This window comes from Oryctolagus cuniculus, chromosome 7, assembly GCF_964237555.1.
Source record: "Oryctolagus cuniculus chromosome 7, mOryCun1.1, whole genome shotgun sequence".
In the NCBI taxonomy this organism is placed as follows: domain Eukaryota; kingdom Metazoa; phylum Chordata; class Mammalia; order Lagomorpha; family Leporidae; genus Oryctolagus; species Oryctolagus cuniculus.
Window position 1 is genome coordinate 21187700 of NC_091438.1, and position 24053 is coordinate 21211752.

The 24053-nt window shown below is 44.8% G+C and overlaps 1 long non-coding RNA gene across 2 annotated transcripts in view; it reads right to left on the bottom strand.

The window, feature by feature from the left end:
- Positions 1-1691: 1691 nt before the first annotated feature.
- The window catches only part of LOC138850496 (uncharacterized), a 35165-nt gene continuing 12803 nt past the window's right edge, over positions 1692-24053 (bottom strand). Inside the window, exons 1-3 of one of the 2 annotated variants that reach the window (XR_011390309.1) lie at positions 22902-23262; positions 9741-9884; positions 1692-2217 (exon numbers count right to left, since the gene is read on the bottom strand). This is a non-coding gene — a long non-coding RNA (uncharacterized lncRNA). Of the gene's footprint in view, positions 2218-9740; positions 9885-22901; positions 23263-24053 lie in introns of those variants that run through there. The other variant, XR_011390308.1, reaches the window with a different exon arrangement.

The following is a 24053-nucleotide window of genomic DNA, read 5'->3' on the forward strand; positions in this document are numbered from 1 at the left end:
AATGTTTGGCACAATTGAATGAATGAATGAAGAATAGCAAAGGCCAAAGTTTTGGCAGTTGCCAAAGTGCAAAGGTTCAGGTGAACTAACACAGTAGAAGGAAATGCCAGGAAACAACGAATTACATTACAGGGTAGTGTCTCAGACCTACAAACCAACTCACTAGGATTCTCCCTCTCTCTCCCTCCCTCTCTCTTTCTCTCTCCTTCTATCTCTGTGTAACTCTGACTTTCAAATAAATAAATCTTAAAAAAAAGAAAAAAAAGGAAGGGTGGTCTTCCATCCGCTAGTTCACTCCCCAAATGGCTGCAATGGCCAGGGCTGGGTAAGGCCGAAGCCAGGAGCCAGGAGCTTCTTCCAGGTCTCCTAGGTGGGTGCAAGGGCCCAAGCACTTGGGCCATCTTCTACTGCTTTCCCAGGCCACAGCAGAGAGCTGGATTGGAAGTGGAGCAGCCGGGACTCAGTATGCTGATGTTGCAGGCCATAGCTTAAACCACTTTGCCACAGTGCTGGCTCCACTTTTAAAAAAAATTTTTTTTTTTTGACAGGCAGAGTGGACAGTGAGAGAGAGAGAGACAGAGAGAAAGGTCTTCCTTTACTGTTGGTTCACCCTCCAATGGCTGCCGCGGCCGGCGCACTGTGGCCGGCGCACCGCGCTGATCCGAAGCCAGGAGCCAGGTGCTTCTCCTGGTCTCCCGTGCAGGTGCAGGGCCCAAGCACTTGGGCAGTCCTCCACTGCACTCATGGTCCACAGCAGAGAGCTGGCCTGGAAGAGGGGCAACCGGGACAGAATCCGGTGCCCCGAGCGGAACGAGAACCCGGTGTGCCTGCACCGCAAGGCGGAGGATTAGCCTAGTGAGCCGCGGCGCCGGCCAATGGCTCCACTTTTTAAAATTTTTTTAAAGATTTATTTTTATTTATTTGAGAGGCAGAGTTACAGACAGAGGATGAGAGACAGAGAGAGAGATCTTCCTTCTGCTGGTTCACTACCCAAATGGCCCCAATGGGAAGCCTGGAGCTTCTTCCAAGTCACCCACGTCGGTACGGAAGCCCAAACACTTGGGCCATCTTCTGCTGCTTTTCCAGGCACATTAGTAGGGAGCTGGATCAGAAGCAGAGCAGCCAGGATTCGAATGGGCTCCCATATGGGATGTTGGCACCGCAGGCAGAGGCTTAACCTTCTACACCACAGCACCAGCTCCTACCATTTGTTTTTTAAAAGTAGTAATATTGCTAGCGCTGTGGCTCAGTAGGCTAATCCTCCGCCTTGCGGCGCCGGCACACCGGGTTCTAGTCCCGGTCGGGGCGCCGGATTCTGTCCCGGTTGCCCCTCTTCCAGGCCAGCCCTCTGCTGTGGCCAGGGAGTGCAGTGGAGGATGGCCCAGGTGCTTGGGCCCTGCACCCCATGGGAGACCAGGAAAAGCACCTGGCTCCTGGCTCCTGCCATCGGATCAGCGCGGTGCGCCGGCCGCAGCGCGTCAGCCGCGGCGGCCATTGGAGGGTGAACCAACGGCAAAGGAAGACCTTTCTCTCTGTCTCTCTCTCTCACTGTCCACTCTGCCTGTCAAAAAAAAATAAATAAATAAATAGTAATATTATGTTTCTCTTTGAGTTTGCTGAGTTGAGATTTGATTTGATTTCCTTTAGTATAAATCTTTTCCCTCCTCTTTTCTCTCTCTTTTCCCCCTCAATCCTCTTCTTAGCTACTGTTCCGTCCATTTACAAGGATCATCAGCCCATTTTTTAAAAATGTTAAGGTATTACTGATACTTAGAAGGATTTCTAAAGGCAGACACCACTTGGGACACCGCATCCCATGTTGGAGTGCCTGGGTTCGAGTCCTGCTTCTGCTTCTGATCCGGTTTCCTGCTAATGCACACCTTGGAAGGCAGCAGGTCATGACTCAAGTGCCTAGGTCCCTACTAGTGAGTTCCAGGTTCCTGGCTTCAGCATGGTCCAGCTGTTTTGGGCATTTGGGGAATAAACCAGTGGACGGAAGATCTCTCAGCGTCTGTCTGTCTGTCTCTCTCTTTCAAATAAATAACAATAAAGGAAAAAAGATTGATTAATAGCAACCTCTTGCTTAAGCAGATCACAAGACCAGAGTCCTCCTCTGACACATACCTGCTGACTGACCTCTGACCTCCAGCAGCTAGCTCATCCTTGCTGTCGACGAGGGCAGCGATTCATGCCTTCCCCATCCACCATGGAGGAGTACTGGAAGGTCAAACGAGATGATAAATGTGAAAATGCTGTCCTGAAATGCGAAGAGCTATACAAATGTCAGATGTTATTAATAATAACTCATGACTTGAAACACTGACAGATATTCCCTACCCAGCAAAAATTGGTTTTTGGATTGGGTTTTTATACCATTTAGTCTTAGACTAAAACTAGAAATGAGGGGATGACTCATTATCAACAAATTGCTTTTGCATGCAAAACACTAAAAATTAAAGACTTAATATGTCAACAGATACAATTAACACAAAGCTAAAGCCTATTGCACAACATCCAAAAAAGAAAAAGTTAGAACAAAAACCTTTTAAGAATCGTTTCTGCTGAAGCTGTTAGGAAGGTGCTGATTGCCACGGGGAATCACCAGTCATTTAACAGGATTGATGACATCAGTCTGAGTCATGCTAGTATGCAAAGCTAGTATGAGGTCATTTTAAGCTCATCAAATGGGTGGCTGGAGAAAGGTGCCATTCACTATTTATTACCACAGCCAGCAACAAAAGGACTGGATTTAGTTAATGGAAACCAAGGGCTTAATGAATCAGACTAAATAAGGAGGGTGGTGGTAATTGTGTCATTAAGGCCCTAATACTGAGAATCTGTCTCCTTCTGAAATTGGCCCTAAGGCAACTTTTCCAAAGGTGATTCTATGGTCATTAAGAAAGCTTTGTGCTTTCAACTGCATGGCTATTCTTACCGCAGTCACTGAGAAGTGGTTTCTGGGTTGCTGGGAATGTTCTGGGTCACTGGAAGTGTTCATTATTGGTCTGCAAAACCACTGGTAAGACCCCTCAAATTCTCTCTCCATGGCAGATGTCTAATCAGCTCATTGATGTGACTATATATCTTAAGAAAAAAAAAAAAAACCAGCCCTGAAGCTGATTATACTAGATGACTTCTGGAAACCAGTCTCATTTTCTTGCTGTGCCATTCATCAGACAACCTCACAAATAATTATAATCCAAGGACGCTGCTATAAAGGAAGAAGACAGGGAGTGGGGGAGGGGAAGACCAAAGAACTGGATTTTTTTTTCACTTGAGCATGGGCTCAGGAACTGCTCTTTGAAATGATGACTTATAGCCAGTTGTAGGACAGATTGAAACAGAGACAGGAGGTAGATGGGTGAGAAGGTTAGAAGTAATGAGGATCTGAGAAAATGGTGGTGTTAGGGCTAAAAAAAAAGTAGGGATAAATGAAGGATAATTTTAAAAGTGATATGCATGGAGCAGCAAGAGAACTTTGGGTTTCCACTTAGGTAAATTGGGAAAAGTGAAATAACTAAGCCGAGTGAGGACAAGGGGAAAGGACACCTTTTAGGTAAGGTTTGGGATATGCTAGCTTGAAGACACATGTAGGGTAATCAGGCAGAGAGAAAATCCAAAGGCTGGGGCCTGGGCCCAAGGTCCACTCTGCCCTCTGCAGTGGATACATTCTTTTTAATTTATTTCTTTTTAAATACTTACTTATTTTAAAGAGTTGCAGAAAGACAGAGAGGAAGAGAGACACAGAGAGATCTTCCATCTGCTGGTTCACTCTGCAAATGGCCATAAGAGCCCTAGTTGAGCCAAGTCAAAGCCAGGAGCCTGAAATTCCATCCTGGTCTCCCACGTGAGTGGCAGAGGCACAAGTACTTGGGCCATCCTCCACTGCTTTCTCAGGTGCGTTCGCAGGGAGCTGGATAGTAAGTAAAACAGCCAGGACTTGAACTGGCATTCATATGGGATGTCAACCTGCTGCATCACCACATGGACCCCTAGCAGACACGTTGTATTGGAGCAGGTGACCAAGGCATGGTTCTACTCAGGGAACTGTCTGACGTTCCAAAATGTTTGTTGCCAATTCCAAGATGTGAGATGGTGGCAGACAGCAGCATTTCAGGTTCAGTGGGTCTGCAGTTGGGGCCCGGAATTTGCATTTCTAGCCTGTTTCCTGATGAAAAATCTGGATACCTGTGGGCAGCCACAGGTAGTCACTCCCTTTGTTTATACTTAAACATATGGATGGAGACTTCCTGGCACAGACAATTAGACTAAGGAGATTCCGAGAAGAGGCAGGAAGAACCTTATCTCACTGCTGAACTTTTCACAAGAGATGATATAGATAACCAGTCACACCTGAAACCTGCATTTATCACCTAAGTGTTTTATTGTAACCTTAAAAGCCTTTTTGATATGTAAATCTTTTGTGCTCCTTCTTGTAAACAACTGGTCATGTTTAAATACTACTGGATTTGTTCAATAAACGAGCCTTGATCAGGACTTGTCTTGGCTCCATTCTTTGCGTCCTTGTCCCTGCATTCCCACTCTCTGTTTCAGGAAACCCGGTTCATTGTGCTGCAGGCCGGCACAGATACCACACTTTGAGAACCATTAGTGTGGAAGCAGAAGTACAGGAACTGAATTCACAAGAATGTGAGATTAATTTCCACTCAGTCAAGTAAACCAACTTCTCTATGAGCTTCCATTTCTCAAGAGGAACATGCAGAAATAAACTACTGATTTTGTAGTTTGTGGTAAAAATTAAAGTGTGTATGTACAGAACCCAGTAAGGTGTCTGGCACACAGTTGATATTCAATGTGTGATCTCCTAGGTAGGCAGTAGGCAGAAGATAAGGCAGTAGGGTGGTAGTGAAGTAGCAGTCGGGAAGAGATGATGAGGAGGTAAGGACAAGTGTGGTCTAAAGTGGATGTGTCCCCTAACGGAGTGCCTGGCTGCCTCACTTCCAACCCAACTCCCTGCTAATGCGCCTGGGAAAGCAGTGGAGGATGACCCAAGTACTTGTGCCCCTGCTACCCACATGGGAGACCCAGATGGAGTTCCTGGTTTCTGGCAAGTGGAAGATCCAGCTGCATATCTATCTCTTTTTTTTTTTAAGATTTTAATTTATTTCTTTATTTGAAAGACAGAGTAACAGAAAGTGGTAGAAGCAGAGAGAGATCTTCCCTCTCTGCTGGTTCACTCCCCAGATGACTGCAATGGCCAGAGCTGTGCTGATCCAAGGCCAGGAGCCAGGTCAGTGTCGACCCCTGTCTCTATCTTTTTGTCTCCAACTCTGCCATTCAAATGAATAAATCTTTAAAAAAAAAAGTTTATGGGGCCGGCACCGTAGCTCACTAGTCTAATCCTCCGCCTGTGGCACCAGCACCCCGGGGTTCTAGTCCCTGTCGGGGCACCAGATTCTGTACTGGTTGCTTCTCTTCCAGGCCAGCTCTCTGCAGTAGCCCGGGAAGGCAGTGGAGGATGGCCCAAGTGCTTGGCCCCTGCACCCGCATGGGAGACCAGGGGGAGGCACCTGGCTCCTCACTTCGGATGGGCGCAGTGTGGTGGCCATAGTGGCCATTTGGGGGGTGAACCAACGGAAGGAAGACCTTTCTCTCTGTCTCTGTCTCTCTCTCTCTCTCTCTCACTAACTCTGCCTGTCAAAAAAATTTATGGAAAACACACTGAAAAAACTGCATGGATTTCAACTTTTTAAAATTTTTTTGCCCCAAAACACTAATCTTTTAATTCCATTTTCCATGAACTTGTCTAAGGTGCCCTCATACTCACAGATACTCCAAAAGCCTCCCTCGCCAACCATGGCTTCCATCCACATTTGTTAGGCAGTGTCTACCTTTGCCACCAGGAGGCAGTGTTGGCTAGTCCTCTGTTGGTAAGGCCACAAGTCAAGAAATTTGTTTCTCCTCTATCCCAATCCCACTTGCTGAGGACTTGAACCCTTATTGTGAAAAGGTAAAGGGGACATTCCTGTCTATCTCTCAGCAAATTCAATATATTAGTTTTATGGGGACCACCGTAAAAGGGACAAGCAAAAGGAACTTTCTATGGCCATCATTAACTCCATTGCATAAGCCAATGAATCCAGAACTACAGAGTCAAACCCTGGTTTCAAGAGCACAGATTCTCTTTTTTCTTTTAAAAGATTTATTTTATTTATTTGAAAGACAGAGTTACAGAGAGAGGTAGAGACAGGGAGAGAGGTCTTCCATCCACTGGTTGATTCCCCAGATGGCAGCAAAGGCCAGAGCTGCACCACAGCGCCCGCCCCCAGAGCACAGAATCTCTACTCTGATAACCTTGCAGTGTAATGAAGGCACTGGCTTTGACCGGGAGGCAGGGATGGTCCTATTTGATTCCGTGGCCTGAGGCTTTTAAGAGCTTTCTTTTGTTGGCAAAACAAAGTAGAAATGATAGTGAAAGAAACTAGCAATAGTCTAGCTTTCAAGGCTATTCACCAGTTTAAAGCAGGTCTTGAGAGCAGTTCTACCCCACCCACCTCCTGGGGCCACAAATCTCTGCAGGTTTCACTTCTAGAAAAAGCCATCCATCTGGAAATACACACTGAATTCTTACGATGTGTACAGAAAGAGGCTTACATTGATTTGTATCTTCTTACAGGATGTTAAAGGAGACAATTCATTTACACAAATAACTATACATGATATTACATCTAAGGAGACAATATGAAGTTTATGCTACAGGAGTCCCACTATGTGACTATGTGCAGAGATCCCTTTAGACAGGAATAATCTCGCTTCTTAAAGGGTGGTTGGTACCTGACAGAGGCTTTCCGGTCAGTTCAAGGGGCAGGGTTAGACAGGCCTAGAGAGATGAACTGGAGCACGTTGTAAAGGGCCTTGAATGGAGCTTAACACGTGCAAGTCAGGAGCCAGTTAAGTTTTTTTTTGTTTTGTTTTGTTTTTTTTTTTTTTTTTTTTTTTTTGACAGGCAGAGCGGATGGTGAGAACAGAGAGACAGAAAGGTCTTCCTTTTGCCATTGGTTCACCCTCCAATGGCCGCCGCGGCTGGCGCACCGCGCTGATCCGATAGCAGGAGCCAGGTACTTCTGGTCTCCCATGGGGTGCAGGGCCCAAGCACTTGGGCCATCCTCCACTGCACTCCCTGGCCATAGCAGAGGGGCAACAGGGACAGAATCCGGCACCCTGACGGGACTAGAACCCGGTGTACCGGCGCTGCAAGGCGGAGGATTAGCCTAGTGAGCCACGGCGTCGGCCCCAGTTAAGATTTTTTAAAAGGAACCCCCTGAGAGTGTCGTGCAGCAAGTTTCGCCTATGTGGGGTAGAAAACACTGAAGGAAGTGCACACAAGGAAGCACTTAAAAATGTATACCAAAAAGTAGAGCTCAGGTTATTTGCCTGTGAATTCCAATTCCCTCCCTCTGGGCTGTGTATCCTTAGGCGAGCTCGTTAACCGTCTGAGCCTTTTCCTCTTCCGATAAAGAGGGTGGAGAGAGTACGAATCTCCTGGGGTGCGTGAGTTAGCTAGAAGATCATGTTAGCCATTGGCTGACATCATAAACGCTCAGCAACTATTAGTGATGGTGATGACTTGAGGAAACCACAGTTCAAACATCAAAACCCAGCAGCTGGCGCTGTGGCGTAGTGTGTTAAGCCTCCGCCAGCGGCGCGGCTGCGCCGACATCCCATACAGGCACCAGTTTGAGTTCCACTTGCTCCACTTTCAATCATGCTCCTTGCTGATAAAGGAGCATGAAGCAGCAGAAGGTGGCCCAAGGCCTTGGGCCCCTGCACCAGCACGGGAGACCTGGAGGAAGCTCCTGGCTCATGGCCTTTCGGGCCATTGTGGCCATTTGCGGACTGAACCAGCGGATGGAGACCTCTTTCTCTGTTTCTCCCTCCCTCTCTCTCCCTGTAACTCTGCCTCTCAAATAAAAAAGTAAATATTAAAAAAAAAAAAAAAAACTAACAGGCATATCTGGGACACAAGCCAAAGACTTCTGATTCAGATTGTATTTTGCATCCTTGCACATCATTTAAAAATTTGGGAAAGTCCTCCTGATCTGTCTCCTGCAATCCTGTTTCAGTCAAAGCCCAAGTTCTTTGATAAATATAGATCCTGCAGTAGCTCTACTTGCACTTCTCTGAAGGAAGCCCAATTATTATAGTTAACTGATTTCCAGATAATAGTTTATATAGCCTTAGATTTAAATTGTCTTTAATTTACTCTCTGCTCAGTTAGTAAATTTGGTAATATCTATAAATAGGCTATACAATAAAGTGTATTTAAACTTCTTTCCACTTAAAGAGATACACTCTACACATTTCTTTTCTTTTTTTTTTTTTTTTTTTGACAGGCAGAGTGGACAGTGAGAGAAAGAGACAGAGACAGAGAGAAAGGTCTTCCTTTGCCGTTGGTTCACCCTCCAATGGCCGCCGCAGCCGGCGCGCTGCAGCCGGCACACCGTGCTGATCCAATGGCAGGAACCAGGTGCTTCTCCTGGTCTCCCATGGGGTGTAGGGCCCAAGCACTTGGGCCATCCTCCACTGCACTCCCTGGCCACAGCAGAGAGCTGGCCTGGAAGAGGGGCAACTGGGACAGAATCCGGCGTCCCGACCGGGACTAGAACCCGGTGTGCCGGCGCCGCAAGGCGGAGGATTAGCCTAGTGAGCCGCGGAGCCGGCCCACTCTACATATTTCTAAAAGTTACTTTGATTTTTAAAGTTCTGCAGCTGCAAAAAAATTCATACAAGTATCTGCTGTTAAATAAGAAGTATAGGAATCATTGTTTTGGACTTAGTTTTCCCACTAGGCCCCAGAAGATCCAGCTAAAAATCAAAATGGAATCACTCATGCTGAAGTCCAAAGTCACCAAGCTAAAACTAAGCTGTTTATCTGAACTTTGAGAAATCAAGACTAAAACAATAAGGTCTGGTGCTGTGGTGTAGCAGGTAAAGTCGCCACCTGCAGTGCCTGCATCCCATGTGGGCACTGATTCTAGTCCCAGCTGCTCCATTTCCAAACCAGCTCTCTGCTATGGTCGGGGAATGCAGTAGAAGATGCAAGTCCTTGGACCCCTGCACCCATATGGGAGACCCAGAAGAAGTTCCTGGCTCCTAGCTTCGGATCGGCGCAGCTCCAGCCATTGCAGTCATTTGGGGAGTGAACCATCAGACGGAAGACCTCTCTCTCTTTCTCTCTCTCTGCCTCTCCTCTCTCTGTGTAACTCTTGACTTTCAAATAAATAAATAAATCTTAAAAAAAAAAAAAAGACTAAAACAATAACAGTCAAACTCTCCAAACAGGACAGTTTCAATTGGTATGATAATAAAATTCCCTCTACTGGATCCTTTCACACACATAAAAAAGGTAACCTGATGTTAACAATAAGTTTTCATTTTTTAAAAAAATTTTTAAAGGTTTATCTATTTATTTAAGATGAAGAATGACAGAGCAAGAAAGAGCTATCTTCCATACCCTGGTTCACTCCCCAAATAGCCAACAGCCAAGGCTGGGCCAGGCCAAAGCAGGAGCTAGGAACTCCATCTGCGTCTCCCACGTGAGTGGCAGAGACCCAAGTACTTGTGCCATTGCCTGCTGCCTCCCAGACCCATTAGCAGGAAGCTGGATCCAAAGCTCAAGTTGTAAGATGCAGCTATCCTAACGGTGGCTTAACTTCCTGCACCACAACACCTGCCCCAAGTTGTTGTTCTGTCATTCTGTTTCCCTATTCCCACCTTACCAGGAAAGTAGCCTTGAAAATGACCAATCCCCTCTTGTTTTTTGTTTCTGCTTTCTTCAGGTTCTTTTCTGCCTATGAGTCAGCCTTCTTTGCTCAGCTCATTGAACACATACTCCATTTCATGTAACAAAGTGTTACGTGATTCTAGAATTGAAAATACAACCAATTAAGATCTTTAAATTGTTGTAATTTTATCCTTTGACACTGATTATCTTACTTATGCAAATAGAATTCAGATACAGGAAGCCTTCAGAAGGTAACCAGTTTATAACTCAGTGCTATAATAGCATAATATATGCTCTATAATAGCATAATGATGCCGTAACAGCAAAAACAAACAAGCCCATCTTTCACCACAAGTAATTAACCCATTTTGTTCCACTCAAAGCAAGCTTACTACTCTGAATGTTTTTCTTTGGCAAGAAATATTCATAATTATTATTTTTTTAAGATTGTATTTATTTAGGGGCTGTGGTGCACCGGGTTAACACCCTGGCCTGAAGCACCGGCATCCCGTAGGCGCTCCAGTTCGAGACCCGGCTGCTCCATTTCCAATCCAGCTCTCTGCTGTGGCCTGGGAAAGCAGTAGAAGATGGCCCAAGTGCTTGGGCCACTGCACCCACATGGGAAACCCGGAAGAAGCTCCTGGCTCCAACCGCTGTGGCCAATTGGGGAGCGAATCAGCGGATGGAAGATCTCTCTCTCTCTCTCTCTCTCTCTCTCTCTCTCTGCCTCTCCTCTCTGTGTAACTCTGACTTTCAAATAAATAAATAAATCTTTTAAAAAAGATTTTATTTATTTAATAGGTAGAGGTACAGATAGAAAGAGGGAGAGATGCGAAAAAGGTCTTCACCTGATGGTTCACTCCCCAGATGGCTGCAGTGGCCAGAACTGGGCTGATCTGAAGCCAGGAGCCAGAAGCCTCCCCTAGGTATCCCACATGGGTACAGGAGCCCAAGCACCTGGGCCATCCTCCACTGCTTTCCCAGAAGATGAGCAGCCAGGACACGAACTAGCACCTATATATATATATATATATATATATATATATATATATATATTTTTTTTTTGACAGGCAGAGTAGATAGAGAGAGACAGAGAGAAAGGTCTTCCTTTCGCCGTTGGTTCACCCTCCAATGGCCGCCACGGCTGGCGCGCTGCAGCCGGCGCACCGCGCTGATCCGATGGCAGGAGCCAGGAGCCAGGTGCTTCTGCTGGTCTCCCATGGGATGCAGGGCCCAAGCACTTGGGCCATCCTCCTCTGCACTTCCTGGCCACAGCAGAGAGCTGGCCTGGAAGAGGGGCAACCGGGACAGAATCTGGCGCCCCGAACGGGACTAGAACCCAGTTTGCCGGCGCTGCAAGGCGGAGGATTAGTTTAGTGAGCCGCAGCGCTAGCCCCTATAATTATTTTTAATTCCACAGTACCATAGGAGGAATAAACTAGAGACTTTTTTTTTTTTTTTTTTTTGACAGAGTGGACAGTGAGAGACAGAAACAGAAAGGTCTTCCTTTGCCGTTGGTTCACCCTCCAATGGCCGCCGCGGCCGGCGCACCGCGCTGATCCGATGGCAGGAGCCAGGTACTTCTCCTGGTCTCCCGTGGGGTGCAGGGCCCAAGCACTTGGGCCATCCTCCACTGCACTCCCTGGCCATAGCAGAGAGCTGGCCTGGAAGAGGGGCAACCGGAACAGAATCCGGTGCCCCGACCGGGACTAGAACCCAGTTTGCTGGCGCCGCAAGGTGGAGGATTAGCCTAGTGAGCCGCAGCACCGGCTAAACTAGACATTTTAACCAGAAGCAAATCATGTGGCTGAGGTGGGTGAGACAAAGAATGTTAGGGAAGGCAAGCAAAAGCCACCTTGAAATTCCTTTTTTTTTTTTTTTTTTTTTTTTTTGGACAGGCAGAGTTAGACAGTGAGACAGAGAGAAAGGTCTTCCTTCCATTGGTTCACCCCCCCAAATGGCTGCTATGGCCAGCGCGCTGCGCCAATCTGAAGCCAGGAGCCAGGTGCTTCCTCCTGGTCTCCCATGCGGGTGCAGGGCCCAAGCACTTGGGACATCCTCCACTGCACTCCTGGGACACAGCAGAGAGCTGGACTGGAAGAGGAGCAACCGGGACAGAATCCGGTGCCCCAACCAGGACTAGAACCCGGGGTGCTGGCACCACAGGTGGAGGATTAGCCTCGTGAGCTGCGGCGCCGGCGGCCACCTTGAAATTCTTGCACAACTTTTATTGCATAGAAGAGTTCAACTCATTCTGTTAAGTTCCAGAAGCCAAAACAAAGACTAACTGTTTGAAATCCACAGAAATGGGTTTTAGGTACAACTTTCATTAGAGTGCTCAACAAAGGATTATAATATAGAATTATATTGTCATTTATATTTTTAAAAGGTATGTGAGTGGTGCTGAGAGAAGTGTGTTCTGTACATATATCATATATACAAAACTCTTTTATAAAAATACATAGAAACTTGGGGCCAGCACTGTGGCACAGTAGGCTAAGCCTCCACCTACTTCATTGGCATGCCGTATGGGCACTAGTTGGTGTTCTGGCGCCCCTCTTCTGATCCAGCTCTCTGCTATGTCCTGGGAAAGTGGAAGATGGCCCAAGTGCTTGGGCCCCTGCACCCACCTGGGAGACCTGGAAGAAGCTACTGGCTTTGGATTGGCCAGGCTCTCAAACCAGCAGATGGAAGACCTTTTTCTCTGTCTCTCCCTCTCTGTCTGTAGTTCTACCTCTCACATAAATAAGTAAAATCTTAAAAAAAAAATACATAGAGGCCGGCGCCGCGGCTCACTAGGCTAATCCTCCGCCTAGCGGCGCCGGCACACCGGGTTCTAGTCCCGGTCGGGGCGCCGGATTCTGTCCCGGTTGCCCCTCTTCCAGGCCAGCCCTCTGCTGTGGCCAGGGAGTGCAGTGGAGGATGGCCCAAGTGCTTGGGCCCTGCACCCCATGGGAGACCAGGAAAAGCACCTGGCTCCTGGCTCCTGCCATCGGATCAGCGCGGTGCGCCGGCCGCAGCGCGCTGGCCGCGGCGGCCATTGGAGGGTGAACCAACGGCAAAAGGAAGACCTTTCTCTCTGTCTCTCTCTCTCTCACTGTCCACTCTGCCTGTCAAAAAAAAAAAAAAAATACATAGAAACTTAATGGTTGCTCTAGGAGGGAGGCCACAAAAGGATGGAGACTAGCTCTGCTCACCATATTCTTCTTCTGCATGTATTTATTTATTTATTTACTTACTTATTTATTTTTAGACTCATTTTATTTGAAAGGCAGAGTTACAGAGAGAGGGTGAGATACAGAAAGACCTTCCACCCACTGGTTCACTCCCCAGCTGGCTGCAATGGTCAGGGCTGTTCTAGGCCTGGAGCTGGGAGCTTCATCTGTGTCTCCCATGTGGTGCAGGGGCCCAGCTGCCTTCCCAGGAGCATTAGCAGGGAGCTGGACTGGAAGTGGAGCAGCCAGGACTGGAACTGGCAGCCATAAGAGAGGTTGGCAGTGCAGGCAGCAGCTTAGCCCCCTACCCCACAACACTGACCCCTTCTGCGTGTATTCTAATACACAATACAATGAAAATAATAGGAAGGCTTTAACAATGTGGTACTCAGAGTCTTGTCAACCAGTAAGTTAAAATGCTGCGAAAGGAGTTCTTGCTTCAGATAAAGGCAGGATTAAGACCACCAGATCACTAACTTCCCTTTCCATTTGGAGCTGCTAGTAATAGGTAATTCAGATGGAGGTAGATGAGGCGGGAAGGGCAGGGAAAGCAAGGCGGTCTTGTTGTACCCCATTTCCTTCCATAAGGAGAGATGGGCCTTAGCCTGTCAGATGCACAACACACAATATACTTATCACAGGCAGGAGAGAAGCCTGCAGCTCTGTCTTGTTTTTTTTTCCTTATGCTTTTTTGCTTGTACACTTAATACCTCTTTTAGTTTCCAAGCAGCACAGTGGCAGACATTTTGAGCAAACATTATCCTTCTCCTGGAGTAGTTGTTAACCCAAGGAGAGAAATTGCATCAACTCAGGGGAAATACCCCCCGGCTTTCCTTGTGGAGCTGTAACTGCCTCTGTCCGGAGAGGTATAAAATTCCACTTTCCTCTCTGCCCACAGAAACCAGTGTGAAATTCCCTTCGCTTGCATTCCTCTGGGCTGGTCCCAATCACAACGAGGCTGGCTCTGGACGGGAAGGAAATTAAAGCAGACTGCCCTAGTTACAATGTCTCCCTGGATCCTTGCAGCTGCTGCTGCCCCAGCCAGGTCCACCGACCTCCCTGGGGCGTTGCGGCCTGCCTGACTGCCAATGCCATCATGCCTCCTTAGCTTGTATCCACTTTGGCTGACTTAGCCGAGCCCAGGCTTAGAGTGATATATTTACTTTTGATTACTGACTGCCCATAGTTATTCTTACAAAGCCACCTGCTTTGCTTGCCCCCTTCAACTCCATGCTGCCTACACCCCTGATGTGACATATGGTCTGCACACCCCCAGGACACAGAATAGTAAAAAACAAGTTCTGTCCTACTTGATGAAATACCTGGTTACTTTATTCTTTGCCTAAAGAAAAACTTTGCTTCCAGGAAAAAATAATATAAAATGCTGAAAATGGAACTGCTCTTTAAAGAGGAGAATGGCTGCTCAGCCTAGTTTGGGAAATGATCTTGCATCTCCATTGTTCAGACTCCTGTGTGGTTCGGGGGTTGACCAGGTCTTTCCCTTTCCCGTACTTGACCATATGCCTCACTTCGTTTTTTAGAAAGTACTTCCATTACATCATTCAACAATGAATAAAGATACAGAAAGTGATGTTTAAAAAAATAGGACCCTTTATTTTGCTTACTTTTAGCTTATCTGGTAAAAATATAATTTGAATGAGATTGGAGTTAAATATCCATTGAGAATGGCAGTAGAAAAACTGTACAAAGTTCTAAGAGTAATTTGTTTGAAGGCTTTGGAGGAAATAACAACACAATAAAGAACTGCAGAGCTCAGACCCGGAGAACTAAAGCCAGCTTTACGGCTACTGTTCTCCCAGGTTCTTTCTAACAAGATCACAGAAAGATCTAGAAGCTGAGCAGATGTTTGGCAGCCTTTTAAGGGGGTCCCAGAAATGACCAGGACCCTGAGGGTTAGGGGGGTGAAATCCATGCTTCAGTTGGGAAACTCAAGGGCTAGACTCTAGGAATAAGAATGAACTAAAACCCAGCTTCCAATTAGCTCAAGGTCCATACTGAATTTGAAATGGAACTGCTAATGTTCCTAGGCACTTGCCAAAAGCATTCTAAATCTTCTCTAGCAAGATAATATTGTACTAGATTCGACTAATTTTGGCCATAATTAATATACAATGTCTTGCACACAGCAATAATAATTAAAAAAAGGCTCATGAGAGTCAAGTCAGTTGAAACCTAGAGAAACAACAGACAGTAGAAATAGACCTATAAGGGGGACAAAATAATGTAGTTCTTACTCAAAGGTGTTAAAATAACTATCTTTGGATATGTTCCAAGATTAAAGGCAAATTTAAGAACTTGTAAGAGTGATGGAACAAAGACATAAGCCTCAGCCATTCTTGCTCATTGCCCAAAAGATAGATAAATGTTGAATGCATTCCTTGCCCTTGAAGCTCACATCCTATTGCCTTCAAACCCCACCCCTACTTCTGCCACGTGTTCCATCAATGTGCACGTGGGCAGTCGGTCAGCCACCTTTATGAATTTATTTTCTCTGAATAAATTTGATCTGGCTGTAAATTCATACACTGCCTCCTTTCTAGTCTGTGCCTCTTTTCCTATCATTTATGGTGCCCTGTGTGAGGAGGCACCAATCTGCAACTCTTTCCTAAAAAAGAATTAGAAACTGTGAAGCAGGGGCCAGAGCTGTGGCGCAGTAGGTTAATCCTCTGCCTGTGGCATAGGCATCTCATACAGGCGCTGGTTTGAGTCCTGGCTGTTCCATTTCTGATCTAGTTGCTTGAAGCCCTGCACCCACGTGGGAGACCCAGAAGAAGATCCTGGCTTCTGGCTTTGGATCAGCTCAGCTCTGGACATTGTGACCATTTAGGGAATGAATCAGCATATGAAAGACCTCTTTCTTTCTGTCTCTACCTTTCTCTATAACTCTTTCAAATAAATAAATCTTAAAAAAAGAAACTATAAAGTAGAACTATTGAAAATTATAGGGCTAAACAATATAAGAAAAATTAAGAACTCAATATGTGAGTTTAGCTGAAGTGGGAATTAATAAATCAGAAGGTAGGTCCAGAACAATATCTAGTATGAAGCACTGAAAAGCAAAACAATAGGGGCAGGTGTTAGGCACAGCAGTTAAGATGCCACTCGGGATGCCTACCTCCCATACTAGAGTGTGGGTTCAAGTCCCAGCTCTAATTCCATCCTGAGCTTTCTGTTATTGCAAAACCCTGGGAAGGTGCAGGTGATAGCTCAAGTACTTGGGTCCCTGTCACCCACATGGGAGACCCAGATAGAGTTCTAGCCTCCTGGCTTGCTACTGAGGGCATTCAGGGAGTGAGGCAGCTCACGTGAGGTCTTTCTCTCTTGTTAATTCTGTCTCGCTGCTTTCAAATAAAATAAAAATAAATAAAAATGTTATAAAAGACAAAATGAAGGAAATAAGAGAGAAGGTAAGAGACAAAAGTAGAAGGACTAAAATATATGTTATTAGAATAATAAGGAAAAGAAAGAGAGAATGGGGATGAGGCAATATTTGAATAGATAAAGATTGGGAATTTTCCAAAACTGATGAAAGATATCAGGCTGTAGGTACAAGCAGCTTTAGAAATACAAAGCAGAATAAATACAAAGAAAAAATTTCTCTTAGATGTGTCATTGTAGAACTTCTGGAACCCAAAGACAAAGAAAAAAATATTAAGTATAGGAGGCTGGTTATAAAAGCAGAGCTGTGTTTCTCTCTCTCTCTCTCTCTCTCTCTCTCTCTCTCTCTCTCTCCCCCTCTCTCCCTCTCTCCCTCTCTCGGCTTCCTGGTTCCACTGCACAGGTTCCACTATTGCAATCCTCTGACTTTAACAGATGGCTGAAATAATAGGGCCCACCTGATTTGAACTGAACCTCCAAAAACCAAAATAAACCATTCCTCATAAGTAGCTTGTCTTAGGTATTTCGGTATAGTAACAATAACAACAACAACAAAAACCCTAATATACATAATCTAAGCTACAGAAAATGATCACAAAAGAATAAATTATTATGAATTCATAAAATAATCTCATTCTTTTCCCCTCCACATGCCTGTTTCATTCTTTTATCTTTTCTAGCCTTGAGGACTTTGTGGCCACCCAACAGGTGCTGGATTTAAAGCTTATGCAGCCATACACAGGACTGGAGTGGCAGTGGGGATGGGCAGTATAACAGAGGCTGAGGATGAAATGGGGCCAGTGTTGTGGCACAGTGGGTTAAGCCACCGCCTGCAATGCCAACTTCCCATATGAGTGCTGGTTTGTGTCCTGGCTGTTCCGCTGCCAATCCAGCTCCCTGCTAATGTACCAGGAAGAGCAGTGGGAGATGGTCCAAGTACTTAGATCCCTGCCACCCACATAGCAGACCCAGATGGGAGACCCAGCTAGAGTTCCTGACTCTGGCTTGGCTCAGCCCTGGCTGGTGATGCCATCTGGGGAGTGAACCAGAGGATGAAAGATCTCTGTATCTGTCTGTCACTGTCTTTCAAGTAGATGAAAATATTAGTAAACATTAAAAAATAAAGAAAGAATGATGATTGTTAAGGGCTGGGAGGTAGGGGAATGGGAAATCGCTAATTAACAGGCACAAAGTTCCAGTATGCAAGATGAGTAAGTTCAAGAGATCTGCTGTACAACATTATCCCTGTAGTCAACAAGACTGTGTTGTAAACTTAAATTTCATTAAGAGGGTAAATCTCATGTTAAATATTCTTATAAAAATAAAATTTTAAACATTTAAAATAATACTTTGCCTTCAATTCATTTTTTTAAGTTTCTGCTGTTAATCAGATTTTATAGAAATTAGAAGGGAAGATTCTTCCCTCAAAGAGGTTATAGTCTTAGCAGAAAGATATTTAGGGGATTTTTAAAAACACAGCAAGGTGGACTGACTGTTTAAATAGCAGTGAAGCTGACAACTGCTCTTCCTCTTGTAGCATTTCACATCTCATAATTCTAATCCATACTGTCACTTCACTTCCCAATTTCCAATTGACATCCTTTGGATGTACATTTTGGGTTGATGCCTAAGGACATTTAAAAATAGTTTAGTGCTGAGCATAAGCTAAATATATTCCCAGAATTCCTATGCTAATCAATTATTTATCCCTTACAAATGCTAAGATCAAAAATGAAAAAAGTTATATATTTCAACTTGACAGGAGGTCTTGGGAGACTAGGAAGAACAAAAAACTTTCAAGTCTAAAGTGAATAAAATAGGTAAAAATGAGCTTCCCGATTCAGTTATACATTATCTAAACAGGGCAAAGAATATTCCTTTGCCACCAGTAGTTAAAAATGAATGTATAATTTATGAGAAATTTATAATTTATATAGAATGTTTTAGTCTTTTAACATGAGTCACTGGGATTTTCTAACATAACTGGTAAGCATCACACTTTAACCCCATTTTTAATACAAAACATGATAAAATATACTAAATTACTACCTTAGTGTCTTTTCATTCTTAAACTTCTCACATTTGTACACATACATTTTTAATAGAAAAATTTTAAAAATTATTTTACATTTACAGAAAATAGTATCCATCACGTACCCAACAAGTCAGTTTCATCTGTTATTACCATCTTATCTCGATAGTCTATACTTGTACTGGTTATATTTAATAAACAAATATGAATAACATTATTGTTAACTGAAGTCCATACTTTATTCAGATTTCCTTAAATTTTCCCTAATGCACTTTTTCTGTTCCAAGATGTTACATTTAGTTGTTGTGTCTCCTTAGGCTTCTCTCTGCTGTTCCAGTTTTATAGACACTGTTTCTGATGACCTTGGCAGTTTTTAATTAATTATTTGTATATTTTTATTTGAAAGTCAGACAGACAGCAAAAGAGACAGATTCTGAATCTGCTGGTTCATTCCCCAAATGCCTGCAACAGCTACGGCTGGGCCAGGCTAAAGCCAAGACTCCAAATGGGTCTCTCATTTGGGTGGCAGGGACCCTGCTGTACATCTCAGGAAGTACATTAGCAGAATCTGGAATAAGGAGCAGAGATGGGACTTGAACCCAGGCCTTCCAATAAGGGATGCAGGCATCCACACAACATCCTTACCACTAACAAAATGCTGACTCTGACCTTGAGAGCTTTGAGGATTGCTGGTCAGATGTTTCATAGGATATCAATTAGAACATGGCTGATTTTTTCCTTACACTGGTGTTACGGGTTTGGGGGAAGAAGACACAGAGGGAAAGTGCCTTTCTCACGGTATCGTATGAAGGGAACCTATTGTCAACATGATTTGTCACTGTTCATGACCTGGCTAAGGCAGTGTTTGTTAGCTATCTCCCCTATAAACCTACCTGGTTTTCCCCTTTCTTTCAGTTCTGTACTTTTCAGAAGGAAGTTCCTGTGAGCGCCCCTCAATCAGGGAGTAAAGAGTTATGTTCAACCTTGAGAGCAGAGTGTCTACATAAATTATTTGGAAGCTTTCTACATGAGAAATTAGTCTCATCTCCTCCATTTTTTACCTTACTCAATTACTTATTTATATCAGTACGAAATCATGGATATTTATTTTATACTTTGGGTTAGTGTTCCGATTGCTCCAGCTTTGGCCATTCGGAGCGCTTTCAGCTATCTCTTGTGCAGCTTTGACATACTTCCATCAATGTGAAGACTTGTTGAAAGCACTCTCTTACATTTCAGCACTACATGTGTCCAGGATCATTTTGTGTGTATTTCCCATGTAGTCAGTAAATAACAAAAAATGGAATTTCACCTTTATGGCCCTGAAGCCGTTCCGGAGCTGCTTCAGGAGGCAAGGACAAAACGACTAAACAGATGAACAAAAGATAGTCTTATTGCCCTATGCATGTGGGAAATAACAAGGATTACAGAAGCTGTGAGCTGGGAACCATGAACGAAAACCCAAATATAGAAGTATATCCTAGTATCACAGTGGATATCCAAGAAATCACTGTCCCAAAAGACTACCACTAAGTAGCTAAGCATGAAAATAAGAGACTTGAAACACCTTGATACAACTCGTATCCTTTCTCTTCTTCGGTCCAGGTTAGACATTGCAGCCAAATAAAAAGGACAAGGGCAGTGTAGATGTGTACACGAGTGTGTGTGTGTTGGGTAAGATTTTTTTCTCTTGGGATCTCTGTTGTAGCTTAGTGGGTTAAGCTGCTGCCTGCAATGCCAGCATCCCATATTTTTTTCTTTTTTAAAAAAATTATTTATTTGAAAGACAAGAGTTACAGAGAGAGGTAAAGACAGAGAGAGTGAGGTCTTCCATTTGTTGGTTCACTCCCCAAATGGTCGCAAAGGCTGGAGCTGAGCTGATCCAAAGCCAGGAGCAAAGAGCTTCTTGTCGGTCTCCCATGTGGGAACAGGAGTGCAAGGTCTTGGGCCACCCTCTGCTACTTTCCCGAGCATACTAGCAGGGAGCTGGATCAGAAGTGGAGCAGCCAGGACTCGAACTGGTGCCCACATAGGATGCTGGCACTCCAGGCCAGGACTTTAATCCGCTGTGTCACAGCGCCGGCCCCCAAAAGAGGGTTTTTTCTCATTGTATATATGTATTGAAACATCATCCTGTGCTCCATAAATATTTGTCAATTGCAAATAAAACCTTTTTTTCTTTTTTTACTTAAACATGAAAGAAAAGCGAACTCAAGTTGACCTGGCTCATGTAGCTTAAAGCTGAGGCTCAGATTCAGTAGAGCTTACAACTGGGCTTGAGAAGCTGCCAGGACCTGTGTCTTACCTCCCTCCGCCTGCCCGGTGCTGGTGTCTGCTGCAGGCTCCCCAGGGCACTGTGCTCCCTTCTGCCCCTTTAGGCACCACAAGGGTGTGATCACAGTGCTACAGTTACAGGTCCCATGTCCTCTGACCACAGAATGCGCTGCCTCTGGCTTTTTGATGTTATTTTATATACATACATGTTATATATATGATTTATTTACTTATTTGAAAGACAGAGTTATTGTGGGGGGGACAGAGAGAGATCTTCCATCCCTCTGTTAGTTCACACCCCAAATGCCTACAGTGCTGAGCCAGGCCAAATCCAGGAGCCAGGAACTGCACCTTGGTCTCCCCCATTGGTGGTAGGGACCCAAATGTTTGGGCTATCATTTGCTGCCTCTCCAAGCACTTTAGCAGAAAGTTGGATTGGAAGTAGAGTAGCTCAGACTCAAACTGGCACTCCCACATGGGATGACAACATCACAAGTGGTGGTTCAGTGAACTGTGCAGTAACACTGGCCCTGTCCATATTTTTTCATATCCATATACAGATATACCTCCTACCATGCGTTCTATATATTGTTCCGTTGCATGGGATCACTGTAAGTTATTATGCCAATCATCCATTTACAGAAATTTGTATTTTTTTAAATTTTTTAATTTTTTATTTTTTTGCCAGGCAGAGTTATACAGAGAGAGAGAGAGAGACAGAGAGAGAGAGAGACAGAGACAGAGAGAAAGGCCTTCCTTCTGTTCATTCACCCCTCAAATGGCTGCTATGGCCAGCACGCTGCGCCTATCCGAAGCCAGGAGCCAGGTGCTTCCTCCTGGTCTCCCATGTGGGTGCAGGGTCCAAGCACTTGGGCCATCCTCCAGTGCCTTCCTGGGACACAGCAGAGAGCTGGACTGGAAGAGGAGCAACCGGAACTAGTACCCATCACCTGGTGCCCCAACCGGGACTAGAACCTGGGGTGCTGGCGCCACAGGCAGAGGATTAGCCGAGTGAGCCACAGCGCCGGCCATGAAATTTGTATTTTTTTTTTCTGCTACAAAGATCCAGTAGACATCCTAGCACACACATACCTCTTCATGTATTTGTGCTATGTTTCTGACAGGCAGATCCTTAGAGGGGAATTGAAGGATCTAAGGATATTAATTGTACTTTTTTAAACTTTCTAGAAAGATGGGTTTGACAATATTAACCTATTTTGTCAATCAGCTCTTATTTTTCATTTTATTCACAAAATATGAATGGTTGGTTTTATCAAAATATATCACTTGTAGGACAACTACATGATATAAAGACCTTGCTCATTTTTAGAGACTTATCTTCCCTTGGCCTTATTTCCTTTTAAATTATCTACCCATATGGTTTTAGCTATTTTTCCCTTCTCTGAAATTCTACTATTCTTAGGTCTAGGACATATCTGAATGGACCCTATGTTTCCTCTAAGATAAAATGGTCATTTTCCACTGCCATCTTTCCACTCACTCATAATTAAGCTTTAAGTAGCAGTTCCTCTAACATTCCTTTGAACAATTTACTTTCCAACCAAGCGCATAAAGGAGGGAGATGAAGCTCTGACCTCCCACAGTGAACAGTCCTCTACGTTTCCTGCGCTGGTTTGCGTGGTTTGTATCTCATGTTGAGGAAACATGACTGATTTTCTCCATGGGTTCTGGCATCTGTGGTCTACTCTCCCTACCATATATCTCCCTCCCCCATTTCTGCTCTTCCAAGTACCATCCCCATCATCTTGTCTACTGGTGTGTGTGTACTTTTATCTGGGAGCACATGCTTTTGACAAAACACGGGTTTCACCTTTCTTTTTCAATACATGTGGTTCTTTGAACCAAGACATACCTTAATTCACACCAGGAACTTTATATTCCCAGTGTGTAGTGGCTTTTAAAATAATTTCCAAATCCATATGTTCAAAGTTCACTTTCAGCACCACTTCTCTAGTTGGCCATATCAGCCTTGTAGTGGTAAGGATCCTCTCAGACTCTGTTCCATGAATTATTGTGAGTAGGTGTTGCTTCTGACCTTCCTGCCTAACATCCGCAGTGGCCTGGACTAAAACCTGCCTCTCTTCTGATGCATTTTCAGTTTCTCACACAGGGCCTTAAATACACCAGTAGAGTCCTTTATTCCTTCCAGGTTTCTCAGTAACTATGACCAGTAACAAGTGCACCTCAATTTGAGTAGAAGCCCAAAATACTCTACCTTTGGAGTCATCAGATCTTTGTAAGAGATTGTTCTTTTCTGTTAGCTATTCCTCCTCTTTTATTAAAATGATTATCATGCCTACATGGAGGAAAAGTACATATTTAGATTTTTTTTCTTTATCCTCTATTCCTTCTTCTGTCCTCTTCCTTCTACCTCCTTCCTTTTCCCTCTCTGCTTTTTTTGGAGATGCCATATTTTAAATTTACATTACAGGCTGGCACCATGGCTCACTAGGCTAATCCTCCGCCTGCGGCGCCGGCACACCGGGTTCTAGTCCCAGTCAGGGTGCCGGATGCTGTCCCGGGTTCTCCTCTTCCAGCCCAGCTCTCTGCTGTGGCCTGGGAAGGCAGTGGAAGATGGCCCAAGTGCTTGGGCCCTGCACCCACATGGGAGACCAGGAGGAAGCACCTGGCTCCTGGCTTCGGATCAGGGCAGTGCGCCGGCCATAGCAGCCATTTGAGGGGTGAACAAACAGAAGGAAGACCTTTCTCTCTGTCTCTCTCTCGCTCTCACTGTCTAACTCTGCCTGGCAAAAAAAAAAAAAATTTACATTACAGTAAAAGGGCTTAATACTTCATCAAGTAAGAAGCTTAACAAGTAAAAAGACCCTAGTTTATTTTTTTATTTATTTTTATTTTTTATTATTTTTTTTTATTTTTGACAGGCAGAGTGGACAGTGAGAAAGAGACAGAGAGAAAGGTCTTCCTTTTGCTGTTGGTTCACCCTCTGATGGCCGCCGCGGCGGCGGCCGGCACATCACGCTGATCCGAAGCCAGGAACCAGGTGCTTCTCCTGGTCTCCCATGCAGGTGCAGGGCCCAAGGACTTGGGCCACAGCAGAGAGCTGGACTGGAAGAGGGGCAACCGGGACAGAATCCAGCGCCCCTACCGGGACTAGAACCCGGTGTGCCGGCGCCACAGGCAAAGGATTAGCCTATTGAGCTGTGGCGCCAGCCAAAAGACCCTAGTTTAGTGGGAATATAGACAATCGCTAAAAACAATTGAATGGAAAAATGACCATTTCACCCATATACAGTATATTTTAAAGTAATCACAAATAATTAAAACTAGAAGTATAACATTCTTAATCATTGATTTGACAAAGGTATAAAACAAAGTTTTACAAAACTATTTGCTGTAATACTGACAT